Raw genomic sequence first — 13,812 nt, 5'->3', positions numbered from 1 at the left:
TTGACGCTTTGTAAGGGACAGGAAATTTCTTGACCAGATGAGCGAGTTTTAGTCTCTGCAGAAGGACTCTGCTTAACTGACTGATTGCCTGAGTGAGTAACTTAAAAGTTTATTTAGTTAAATTGTCATATCGTCCCTGATGTGATGATTTTAAGGTTGGCTAATTTTAAAATGACTTAGTTTCAAACTTTTTTAAGTTTGTATTTGTTATTTCTTATAACTGGCGTTTTGTGGACATAGATTTCTTCAACTCATAACCGTTTTGATATCAAACGATAATACGGAGTTCCGGTTCTTGATCTCTGAAATGAAAAGTCGTAATCCTCCCTAAGCTTGCAGTATCCAGAGTACCGCTGCCGGGGTATGAGGCTTATATCAGTTCATCAGAATCCAAGGCGCTATATAACTACCCTTTCCTTACCACCCTCACATCCCATTGTTCCTTACAAGCCTTGGCGTTATAAGCTGCCATATATGACAATATATAACACCGCCTCACACCCCCACTCGCCTATAGCAGCGCCTGGAACAAAAGCTGAACTGTTCTGATTTCGTTGTCAGATTATGTTTCACGAGAAAGCCGTTATTGCGAGGCTAATATATATAAAAAAAAGACTGAATGCTTTTCTTTCCGGGTCAGAGTAGCTGCGCTTATTCTGTTTCAATATATTGGGGCCAAACTTTCGTTTTGTGCGTGATGGATCTCTTCCAATATAAAACTAAGGATTAGAGTGTTCTGAATTAAAGTTTTTGTCCTTTTTTTAATCTAAATTACATTCATTTCCATGATGTCTCCCCAATTTTTATTCACCTGCAATAACATCGGGGACACGTCTTAGCATATTTGGTTCAGGCACTATGCTACAAGCCGGAAGGTCGAGGGATCGAATTCCGATGAGGTGGATTTTTTTCAATTTGCTTAATCCTTCCAGCCGACCTATGGCCCTAGGGGTCGACTCAACCTCTAACAGAAATGAGTACCAGGAATCTTCCTGGGGTGTAAAGGGCGGCCGATGCGTAAGGCTGACAAACTCACCGCCATCTGTGAGCCGAATGTCTAGAAAATGTGGGAGCCTCAACATCTCACAACCCTATGGGCCTCCACGGCCTGTTACAGGGATACCTTTACAATAACATCCATTGTTACTTGTCATTGTTATTAATTTTCTCTCAAACACATTACGGCTTACAATTTTGCTGCCTCAATATTTGTATCGATGGCGGTCGCTTAGAGGCTGGTGATTATTGTACATATGATTTTAAAGTTTAGATGATTTTACAGGTAATAACATGTTCCTAGCAAAATTCACAAAGCCTACTTTTTGTTCTATATAATTCTAGTTCTACAAATCTGTTACTATTACGACTATTGTGTGAGCTTTGTGATAAACATGTTCTCTAAATACGAATTCTGTCTTCGTTAAGTGTGTCAGATATGTAATATCAAACATCAGCAACGTCTCAGCGTCTGCAATTCTTGTCATACCAACCGCATTTCTCACATAATGTGTATGTATGTTTATTATTTGTTTTCGTACCAAATTTGTCATCCCGCTGTAGAGTAAAAGGTAAAGCTATCTCGGTAACATGCCGTGGAGGCCCACAGGGTTGTGAGAAGTCGAGATTCGCACATTTTCTGGACAATGGGCTCACAGATGGCAGTAAGGTTGTCAGCTTTACGCGCCGGTCGCCCTTTACCAGCAGGAAGATTCTTGGTACTCATTTCTGTTAGAGGATGAGTCGACCCCAGGGCCGTAATGCGTCAAAAATCATTCCTGTGCTTAATTAATTAAGCACCNACGACTATTGTGTGAGCTTTGTGATAAACATGTTCTCTAAATACGAGTTCTGCCTTCGTTAAGTGTGTCAGATATGTAATATCAAAGATCAGCAACGTCTCAGCGTCTGCAATTCTCGTCTTACCAACCGCATTTCACACATAATGTGTTTGTGTGTTTATTATTTGTTTTCGTACCAAATTTGTCATTCCGCTGTAGAGTAAAAGGTAAAGCTATCCCGGTAACATGCCGTGAAGGCCCACAGGGTTGTGAGAAGTCGAGATTCGCACATTTTCTAGACAATGGGCTCACCGATGGCAGTAAGGTTGTCAGCTTTACGCGCCGGTCGCCCTTTACCAGCAGGAAGATTCTTGGTACTCATTTCTGTTAGAGGATGAGTCGACCCCAGGGCCGTAATGCGTCAAAAGTCATTCCTGTGCTTAATCAATTAAGCACAAAGGCATCAGGAAGTATGGTGCAGTGGAGGTATAATTTCATATATACTTAATCTTAGCATTAGATTAGAGTAAGTGGTCAGTTTCACGTCCCGGCCGCTTTACACCCGGAGAATTGGCCTCAGTAACTCATTGGATACGCGGCTGGGTGGGCCCGAGGGACGGTCTGGACACTGTATCTTGGTCATGCCAGGAACCGGATATTATATTCACTCATCAGTTCGGTCTATTTGTAAATCTCTTAAGACTTGGATCCGGAAATGCTTGTTTAATTCTCGGCCGCGTCAGTTGCTACGCATCGGTCACTCGAGAGAAGTGTCAGGATAGTACTCAATTAGGCCATGACCACTTCTTTACTATTGTTTTCCAATTAATTATTCAACTATCATCCTATAATTCGGCGCTGTATTGTCTGCGATACTTAAAGTGTCATTAAATAACAGACTAAGAATTAAATCATACCCTCAATTCTCAAGGTCATGTAACTGAAAACTGAAGAAAATATTCGCAATGTCGCCATGTTATTTTACATCAGACGCAAAGCTGTTAATAAAATTTCATATTTTTCGAACATATCCTACAGCGCATCATTACAGAGTCATAACCTGAGTGGTGTTAACGTCACTGCCACTTCGCAGGTTCACGAGTCCGCCATATTGTGGTTACTAATTGTGGGAAATTTAAACAACATTGGAGTGGTCTCTGATGTTTTAACATTCATAAAATTCCCCTGAAGACTGTGAAACTAATTTAAAAGTTGAAATGGGTGACACAGGATCGTGGTTTCATAAACCCACTTTATAAGCTTAAAATAGGTGAAAATGCTCAAAACTCCTACATAATATTTATTCATTTATATAACCAGCGGTGTCCCCTGTTACGTCACCGCGGGGGAGTGGGGGAGGGTGTTGACTAGACTGTTACCGTAGCAGGGGCAGGCTCCGATGCTGTTATGTCACCGCTGGCGGGGGAGAGGGTGTCCTGCATAGCGCAAATACGTCACAATATTAGGAATTGTTAGTGATTACGAATAGGAGCAGAAGATGTCAGCAATGAGCGGCAGCAGAAGGTTTGCATGAATCGGTCTTGTGGTGTTTGCCTTCACCAAAAAGTCATTGTTTACCGATGGATATCAGCACCACTAGAACATATTTTTATCCTATCAGAATTAGTAATTTAATACAAATGTTGTCAGATGTCCTTTCTTTAAATTTTCAAGTTAATAAAATGAATATTTTTTTTTCTTTGGCACTACAGCCCCAGTGGGCCTAGGCGTACCTCTATGAACTCCGTTTCACTTCGGTTTTTCTAGATCTTACACATTCGGTAGGACTCCTTGGGCGAGTGATCAGCTCGTCGCAAGGCCTCTACCTGTACACAAACAAAGAAAAACGCACACAAACAAAATGAATATTTAGCGGTCCTAATTTTAAGGTTACCATCAAGAGCTACAGAATATTGGAATCTATCTCGTCGAAATTAAAACTGTGTATTATTATTATTCTTTTTTATTGCTAGTGGGGTGGGACTAAGTCCCTTGTACTGTGCCCACTTCTGGCCTATTGTACCAACCCAAGATGATAGGTGAGGATGATTGTGGAGCAATTGGTGGAATGAAGATTGGCAAGGGAAACCGAAGTACTCGGAGAAAACCTGCCCCAGCGCCACTTTGTCCACCGCAAATCCCACTTGACCATACCCGGGATCGAACCCGGGCCGCCGCGGTGGGAAGCCAGCGACTAACCGCTTGAGCTATGTCGCGGCCATAGAACAGTGTAACTGAGCATGATGTTGACACCAGCGACAATTTTGCTTTGAAAATTCAACAGCATCTCTGATGGTTCATATGCGAAAGATGGGCCACAAGTGAATCTAGTTTCAGACTCTGAACTGTAAATTTAATTACAAAGCGAAGTGGATCCACTCCTTCTGTATGTCTCTCCTTCTATCAAGCTATCGAAACATAGAAGCAGCCATATTGGTATTATACGAAGCATTGATTAAGGTGGAATCAGATTAGGATCGAAGGATATTCCCCAGATATTTTGATACTGGTTAATTCCTAGGTCATTTAATGATATTCCTTCCTTTGCGGAGGTCTAATTTTATTGTTATTTATTGAAAGACACTTCTGTAATCTCACACTGCATGGGAACGAATCATAGGGCAATTAGTGAATATCCTGGAGAGCCTGAGGAAAGCCGTTAAAACGTCAGTCAGAATAACCGATCTTCGCAGCGAGATTTAAACCCGGGACCTCTCGAATGTGAAGGACTGCTATCCACTCAATATCAACGGGGTAGGAGGTTGTCGTGGCCTATTTGAAACTACTATCATAGCATTTGCTTTACGATAGGAAGAAGAACTACAGAAGCTCTCATAAAGTCTATATACGAGTATTTCCTGAATAAAAGTCAATAACGTTACAGCTGCGCAGAACTCTACGCTCACTTATTGCAGATATAAATGCATTTATTCGCTTGTTTTGTCTTATCAACCTTATAATTAAAAATTAATGAACTCTATTTTCAAATAGATATATGATATACATAAACAAGAAGTTCTGGGAAGAACTAATCGCCTACTTTCTTTTGATATGCTATGGAACACACAGAAAATGACGCGTCAAAAAATTCTTCTATTGTTCCATGTATTAGTTGCCTCGGGAACGTGTTTACCGAACCGTAGCCTAGCAACATTAGAAGGGATACATTTTACTGAGTGGTTGCCTAGCAACAATACTAGGGATATACATACAGACACAGAGATTTATGGGAGGGATTTATGTAGTACGCAGTTGAGATGGGTACTGGTGCTTTGATATACATATCAAGTTTCATAAAGATTGGTTCAGGCATCAAAACTTGATAGGAGGGATTCACAGACACAGAGCATGGTGATCTCATAATTTCACTTTTATTTTTTAAAAATAAGGGAAGTAGGCTCAAAATTTAACTGTTCTCAAGGGCGACTCTTCTGCTCTGAAGATGGAGGCACCATGTTTTTCGAAATAATGTTATCTGTTGATGAATCAAAATTCGATCTTAATATTCATCGCCGTAAGAACGTGAGAACTCGCATATGTGACTGTTGATTTCTCTTTCATTTTCCCAACCACAAATACAGTAAGAAACACCCGCGATATTGCAACGTATTTTGGGGCGACTCGATTCATTGATCACTAATACACACCACTCGGAACTACAAGTAATTACAGCCCCGTCGCCAATCTCCACACTTCACAAATCACCACAGCACCGGCTAAGCCTTTTCCAACCTGCTGTGCCCCAGCCTTTCCCTGACAACGGCTTCTAGCAGTGAATCTTCTTCAGCTTCCCGCGCTCAGGTAGTCTTATCACAGACGCCCGTGTAGAACTCCCGTCAACCATCAACTCAACAATACGTAATTCCATTGTTGGGCGTTGCTGCGGAAAAGTGTTTACCTCGCCGTTGCATCGCAACGGACGTCTCCTCTGGTTCCACTATTCCGACCTTCAGGAGTCATGCCACAACATCATGAAACTTATTCCGTAGCTCATAGTCTTTCCAATATGTACGGTAACCATGACTGTTAGGATGAGATGCAAGTATTACTTATTATTTTTAATGCGATTCGAATTCTCCGTCACAATCTTCTTTATTATATGTATAATCTTCATTTAAGGATATTATTTTAGGATACGTGACGTAATGTAATCTGGAATAAGTCCACCGACGTTACGGAGGACCATACTGCCTCCATCTTCAGGATCGAAGAATGATCGAAACAGGCAATAATATTTTCTGCGTCCTGTTTGCTTGCCCGACTTACTCTAAGCCACAAAACGCAGGAGACAAAAAAATTCAAACCTGAAGACAGAGGCAATATATTTCTCCGAAATGTAGATGAACTTCTACCTGACCACACGGCGTTACATCTCAGAATATAGAAATGTACATAGCCACCGTTGTGGTGAGCTTAAATCCAACTTAAGTATAAATCATTGAGAATCATCAGTTTATACATGAGGACTCATTTGAAGGAAAACAAATTGTTACAAAGTTTTTATCGCTCGAAACTTTGAACAGGAAAATTGTCTCTGTGTGCTTCATGTGTTACCATGGCACTACTGAGAAATTTGTTATCATATTCATGTATGGATTACCGCAACGCCGGGTAACCAAAATCACCAAAATGCTTTGTCTCTGAGGTGTTAGGCGTCATATAGCATGGCCTCGCAAAATTGTGGCTAATTTGATTCCATTAATTAATCCAAATTATGGGACATTTTTACTCCGTGGCCTGTAGTCCGCAAGCGAACTCTACCGATCGAGCGACCGCCGCTTGTCGGCGAAGTTAGTGCCAACTTTAGCGGATAGAGGGTGTCGCGTGGTCAGCGCAACGAATCCCCACGGCCGTTAATTTCGAATTATGGGACATAAAAATAATAACAGCATCTACGAGTAGATATATGTTCTCATCAACACTAACGGTTATTCCGTACAGTTTTTTGAATGTTCAACACGATATAATTTCTCTATTGAAGATCTTTCCGGATCGGTTGACCACAACGAAATAACTACACGGAACGTACTCCTAATTCTGCTTTTGAGAAGCTGACAGACACTCAACTAGCCAAGAAATTCTTTGTCCTGTAGGTTGCAAAAATTTTAATTAGAGGATTTACATGAGTCTGTGATTGGTCCCCGTCCTGAGCCAGATGAATTCAGTTTACAACTTCAAACCATATTTAAGATCTATTATAATATTATCCTCCCATTTACTCCTAAATCTTCTAATTACACTCTTATCTCCAGGTTTCGCTGCTAAAATTTTGTAATAGCTTTATCTCGTCTATATGCAAGCCCATATTTTCAACATTGTTTGTTCAATTTATCGTCACATTAAAACCAATTATAGTATTAGCCTTTTGGCCATCTCTACTCTTCAACATGACAGCAACCTGAGGCATTTCTCTGAATAAATCCTCATGTGATTTTGTGGTTCTCTCACCCGAGCAGTGTTCATGTTTTCTTGCTTCATAGTTCGATAAATGATGCTGGAATTTAATGAGAAGAGTCGTAACAATATTTATGACACTCTTCCAGCCCCTGCGGGGCCTATAATCTCTGTCCTTCAACAGAAACCGTTCACTCACTGTGTCGTGTCAGCTCATTAAGAATTCCAGGGGAATCGATTATGTGACGTGTTGCTTGTCATATATTTACTCCATATCTTACTTGACCTGCTAAAGGTAAAAAAAATGTAAAACTATCCTTGTAAGAGACCGTAAAGGCCCACAGGATTGTGAGACCTCGAAGCTTCCACATTTTCTCTAGACAATCGGCTCACAGATGGCGGTAAGTTTGTCAGCCCTCGCGCCGGCCGCCCTTTATCCCAGGAATATTCCTGGCACTCATTTCTGTTAGAGGCTGAGACGGCCTCAAGGCCATAGTGCGGCTGGAAGGATCAGGAAAATTAAAAAAGAAAATCCACCTCATCGGGATTCGAACCCGCGACCTTTCGGCTTGTAGCATAGTGCCTCAATAAACTACACTACCCCGTGCCCCCTCTTACTTAATCTTCTCTTTAAATATATATTTTATTGTGGGAACCATAATAATAATAATTAAATTCGTGTTTATTTACGTGCAAACTTAACAGCACAAGAGGCCAATTACAAAACTAGCACGAATAGAGAGAAATGCACAAAAATAATTAAAAAAACAAAATACGAAATATGATAGTCTATATTACAATAATTACACAGTCAGCATAAATAAAGATACAGAAACAAATACACACAGACAGAGCCACAATGTGAGAATTTGTGTTTCAAATAGAGCAGCAAAGAATAATAATAATAATAATAATACCGAAATTAATAAAAATAATGTTAATAATAATAGTTTAACAAGTTACTATAGGATTCTGACGATGGTGTATAACACACAGAGATATTGGGTTTTCGGACATTATCTATCGTCCTGGTTTTAAGATAACTAAGAAAAACACGACGTTTCGGAAACTGGATCTGTTTCCGTCTTCAGCTTCAATCACTAGACGACTGGATAGGTCCAGTGATTGAGGCTAGCTCTTTCTAAGGGACCCAACACAATAGGTGTTTTCCCTCACCTGAGGACGGAAACAGATCCAGTTTCCGAAACGTCGTGTTTTTCATAGTTATCTTAAAACCAGGACAATGGATAAAGTCCGAAAAACCAATATCTCAATAATGTAATTAATTCAGTATAAAATATGTTTCATCAATAATAATAATTGCTGTTTTGGTTCTGTTCTTAGATTCACCTAAATAGGGAGCTTTCAACACAGCTTTAAGGAGGAAAGTGAGTGATACCGGGTTACGTGCATGCTGTTTGTTGACCATTGGCACCGTCACTTACAGGAAGGTCAGGTTCCCAAGCTTGTTCATTACTTTAGCCAGAATACGAGCACATGGGATAACGTGTCAGTACCACGCCCCTTTTTCTCTTTCGACGTCTTCCTCGCAATTTCTTTCCTCAAGAAGATGGGGAAAACACCTTCTTTTTGTAACCACAACAACCGACAAATTGATACTGTCATTAGGGTCGTATCTCTGCCTTTTAATGCTTCCATTAGTGACCCAGTACTCATGTACGTAAGGCGACAAGAAATTTAGTTAGTGGTTGTACTCTTGAGTTCCTTTGGGATATGATTTTGGGTTAATTTTGTTGAAACAAGGTCACAACAAAAACCCTCGTGAATTAAATATTTTGGATATATCTTGACATCTACAAAACTAAGATTAACGGCCGTTGGGAACCGTTGCGCTGACAAGGCGACACGATGTCACAACTCAGGAAATCATAATTTTGATACGTCTCAAATTTAAAATACCAAGTCGTAGGTTTTATATAGATCTCAGAGAAGAGACCGCNTGGCAGTGTGAATGTCAGTTCATATAAGTTTTATGGTTAGTGCGTCAGCATGTTATATCTTATCCTTATGGGATTATTATGCACATGGTTATAAAATTTTGACCGTCTCTGTGGTGTGGTGGTCGGAGTTCCTGGCTACAGATCCAGAGGTCCCGGGTTCGATTCCCGCCGCTACCAGATTTTCCGAGAAGTAGTGGGTCTGGGACGGAGTCCACTAAGCCTCGAGAGGATAACTGAGGAGCTACTTCAAGGAAATAGCGGCTCCGGTCTAGAAACCCGAAATTAACTTCCGTGGGGATCCGTTGCGCTGACCGCACAGCACCCTCTATCCGCTAAAGTTGGCACTAACTTCTCCGAAAAGCGGCGGTCTCTCGGTCGGTATAGTTCGCTTGCGGACTACAGGCCAAGGAGTTTTTTTATTATCAAACTTTACTTGTGACTCTGACCTGTCGGTTCACTCAGCCAAACAGCGAACATCCTTCTCAGACCTTGAGATCGCAACTGCTCAGGTTAAGACACTACATATTTCTCGTCATATACCGAGAGACTTGGTTGAGTAGTTGCCAATCCTGCTTGGTATTCTGGAGGTCTTGGGTTCAAATATTGGCATAGAAACTACCACTCTTGGCTGTGGCATTTCATGGTTTTTCCTTAGTCTCTCCAGTCAAATGGTGAAATAGTACAACATAGTACCCTCCTGTAGATCGCTTACTTCCACATGCTTTCCAATTAATTATTTACTGATAATCACCGGTCTAGTGGTCACAGTTCCTGGCTACAGATCCTGAGGTCCTAGGTTCGATTCCCGACGCTACCATATTTTCTGGGAAATTGTTGGTCTGGAACGGGGTCCGCTCAGCCTCGTGAGGATAATTGAAGAGCTATTTCAAGGAAATAGCGGCTCCGGTCTAGAAAACCGAGATTAACGGCCGTGGGGATCCGTTGCGCTGACCACGCGACACCCTCCATCCGCAAAAGTTGGCACTAACTTCACCGACAAGCGGCATTTGTTCCGTCGGTATAGTTCACTTGCGGACTACAGGCTGCGGAGTTTTGTTTTTGTTGTTTGTTAATTCTACCATTCCACGTTATATAATCTGACTTATGTGGCCTACTGACAGCCTCGTTAAGTAAACCATAAATAAATGTATCTGTCATCATATTATAAGCGCTGTAACTTTAAATCCGAGCTACATAAAGTGAGACGGACTTGGCCTGAGACTCTATATATGCCTCTCAGCCTACTGAGCGTGATGTGTGTGGAGGGAGGACGCAATATAAGTTTGCCTTTCTAGGATTTGAGGTTCTCCCAACTTTGTTCATGGAGAGTTCTAGGATATAAAGCCTTGTAGTCCGTTGAGAGACTGCTTGCTGTCGGCTTCATGCTTGTTTCTTGCCTCGCTTACACTTCAACCCTTAAGATGGAGAAGAAATTTTCGTCAGAAACGTAGGTTGGCTTTCAGCAGAGTATATAAGTACTTCACCCCCCCCCCCTTGACACTACAGCCCCAGTGGGACTAGGCCTACCTCCATAAACTTCTCCGTTCACTTCGGTTTCTCTAGATCTTACACATACGGTAGGACTCCTTGGGCGAGTGATCAGCTCGTCGTAAGGCCTCTACCTGTACACAAACACAGAAAAACGCACACAAACATCCATGCCCTGAGTGGGATTCGGACCCACGATCCCGGTTTCCGAGCGAGCGAAGACAGTGCATGCCTTAGACCGCTCGGCTACCGTGACCGGTATATAAGTACTTACGTTTGTATATTTAGTAATTCTGTATTGTACAGTTGGATTTATACGAGTACATATCAAAGTCGGTATAAGGTAACGTTTTCACGCCAACATGTAAGAAAATTGAGCAGCATTGTCCAGTATCATAAATCACCAACTCGAAAGATATTTTTTTCTTTATTTATAGTTTAACGACTGTATCAATTGTTCTGACTTTATTGTCGAACGATATTGTGAATAATAAATAATAAATTGGAAATCATTTGGAAAGAATCGATCGTGTATTAATATGAATTATTATCTTTGTATTTGGTTCTAGTACTGAGTAAAACCGTGAAAATCCTCAGTCAAATTTTTCAATCTCCGTGTAGAGACAAGCCCGGGATCTCCCATATACGAAGCAGCGGTCCGCAAGTCGGTTGAAATATTCTAGAATCTCTCAGGTAGAAATAAAAAAAAAATACATATTTAGAAATGTTCAAGAGAAAAGCGGACAACATCTCTTACCGTTGGCAGCGGGAAGACAGCAATCTTGCCCGGAAAGACGGAACATACACACCTTTCAAAAGCAAGCAAGGATAAGCTACGGGGAATCCTCTTTTCTGCTCTTTGAACGTGGTAGTGTTCAGCGAGTTGGAAGCAACTCGTGCTACAGTCTCTCGTCTGTCCTTATCCAAAACACTTAGAAACCAAAGAGAATAACAAAACAATGTGTTCCTGAGCATGTCATAAAACACCACTGCAGAGACTTTCGGCTGGATTAGTTTGTGTTTTCCTCAGTGTTATTAATATGCATATACAGCGAGTTTTCTCGACATCGCAACCGTTAAGCGAACTTGCGCGTTACGGAAGGAGCATTCTGCTTATCCGCCTGGATGAGTTTTCGGAAAATAACTCACTGTATAGCACAAAAAATCTTTGGATGTTGCATTTACATAATGTAGCTTTAATGTTCACGATTAATATCCAGCAATCAAATGAAATGTACTACATACGTTAACAGAGCGTCTGAAAAGATGGTCACAAAATGTAGTCCTAAAATTTCCTGAAATGAATTAACCAATCATTCACCAAGTCATGCTCTGAAATTTCATTTCCGTAATATAAATCCGCTTCGCTCTAATGACCTTAAATATGGCGACAGTACTTACTTACTTACTTACTTACTTACTTACTTACTTATGGAGCTGAGCCCTTCTTGAGGAGAAGCCAAATCTACAGCTACTCAAGAATTTCCCAGCATTTTATGGAACCCGAAGGTTCATTGCTATGTTCACAAGAACCCTCCACCGGTCCCTATCCTGAGCCAGAACAATCCGATCCATACCATCCCATCCTATCGCTCTAAGATCCATTTTAATATTGTCCGTCCACCTACGCCTTGGTCTTCCCAGTGGTCTCTTTCCTTCTGGCTTTCTCACCAATATCCTATATGCATTCCTCGTCCCCCCCATTCGTGCTACATGCCCTGCCTACCTCATTCTCCTTGACTGGATCATTGTAATTATACTTGGAGAAGAGTACAAGTTATGAAGCTCCTCATTATGCAGTTTTCTCCAACCTCCTGTCACTTCATCCCTCTTCGGTCCAAATATTCTCCTCAACACCCTGTTCTCAAACACCCTCACCCTTAATGTCAGAGACCAAGTTTCATAACCATACAGAACCACAGGCAAAATTATTTAACAATCAACAATCATTTTTAGGTTTTTGGACAGCAGACAAGAAGACAAAAGGTTCTGGACTGAATGGTAGCAAGCATTACCCGAGTTCAATCGCCTCTTAATTTCCTCCTGAATCAGGTTTCGATTTGTTATCGTTGTTCCCAAATATCTGAACTGTGCCACATTTTCAAAACATCTGTTTCCTATCTTTATGTCATGATTTTTCCCTGCATTTTGGTGACGAGACAGCAACATATACTTAGTTTTCTTTGTGTTTTCTTCTATATATGGTGACAGTTGGGACTTTAAATGGCGTTCTGCACAAATCACTAATTCTTCTCTTCCTTGGTATACTTAACTACGTTTTCGGTATCGAGACTTTACAGACTCGGATGTTAAGGTGACATGAATTGTAAATGATTTGGAAGGAAGATTGCGTGGACTATTCGAGGTACTATACGACATTTGCCTGGAGGGACTGAAGAAAACAACGAAAATCCTTAACTCAGGGCAACACGTGTCCCCACCGAAATTTGAATTCAGTATCTTCCGTATTCCTATCTACAGCTACCTTTGACAACCTGTTTTTCGCTGAGATCTCACTAGGATCTGTTCACTCCTGTCGCAGCCGTCTACACCTTTGATCTCTTAACAAGCCATGTTCAATTATATGGCCCACACTGCATAGACTCTGACCTCATACATCATGTTTGTGCTCTCGTTGTCACGGTAATTGTCTGTCGCGCGACTGCAGGCTGAGTGTCCCTTATTGAGACTCATGTTTTCCACCTGTGACCTGTGACAACTCAGAGCTCAGTGCATTAGGTGGAGTGACGGTGGGAAGTTAACAATGCGTTGAACTTAATTAAGCACCAATCCAGGACTGGCGTGTAGGGAACTGGAGGTATAAGCTTGATGGAGTACATAGCCAGTCCGAACGTGGTAGCGGAAAGAAAAAACGACTACTTAATCGGAAATCGAACCCCAGTGGTCCAAATCATAATCAGTCACTGAACGCAATTGTGAAAGTGTCATTAAATAAAGCAAGAAGGAGACTGACCCCGTATCTTAAGATTAGGAGCCCTTTAGCTCAGGTAGCGTCAGGCTGGACGCCTAGAGAATAGGAGTTCGATTCCCTTTAGGGCCGGATGTTTTTCTCTTCGTCACGGACTGTAAATTCCTTGCAACCTCCAATCCAATTAGTGCCTCCTAGGTAAAGAGGCTATGAGCTGATACTAAGCACTCGCTTCCATCTAGTGTCATTGGTTGAGAAATAC

The 13,812-nt window shown here is 41.4% G+C and overlaps 1 protein-coding gene across 6 annotated transcripts in view; it reads left to right on the top strand.

Moving 5' to 3' along the window:
• Positions 1–13,812, top strand: part of LOC111869571 (synaptotagmin-5) — a 176,649-nt gene that overhangs the window by 98,025 nt on the left and 64,812 nt on the right. Inside the window, exon 1 of one of the 6 annotated variants that reach the window (XM_023861220.2) lies at positions 8,520–8,560. The exons of 4 other annotated variants lie outside the window; for them this stretch is intronic. The gene's annotated coding sequence lies outside the window, so the exon portion shown is untranslated. Of the gene's footprint in view, positions 1–8,519; positions 8,624–13,812 lie in introns of those variants that run through there. One more of the 6 variants, XM_023861211.2, reaches the window with a different exon arrangement.

The sequence above is a fragment of the Cryptotermes secundus genome, unplaced genomic scaffold, assembly GCF_002891405.2.
Source record: "Cryptotermes secundus unplaced genomic scaffold, Csec_1.0 scaffold689, whole genome shotgun sequence".
Lineage (NCBI taxonomy): Eukaryota > Metazoa > Arthropoda > Insecta > Blattodea > Kalotermitidae > Cryptotermes > Cryptotermes secundus.
The sequence above is the reverse complement of the archived record's forward strand: the minus strand, read 5'-3'. Positions and strand labels throughout refer to the sequence as shown.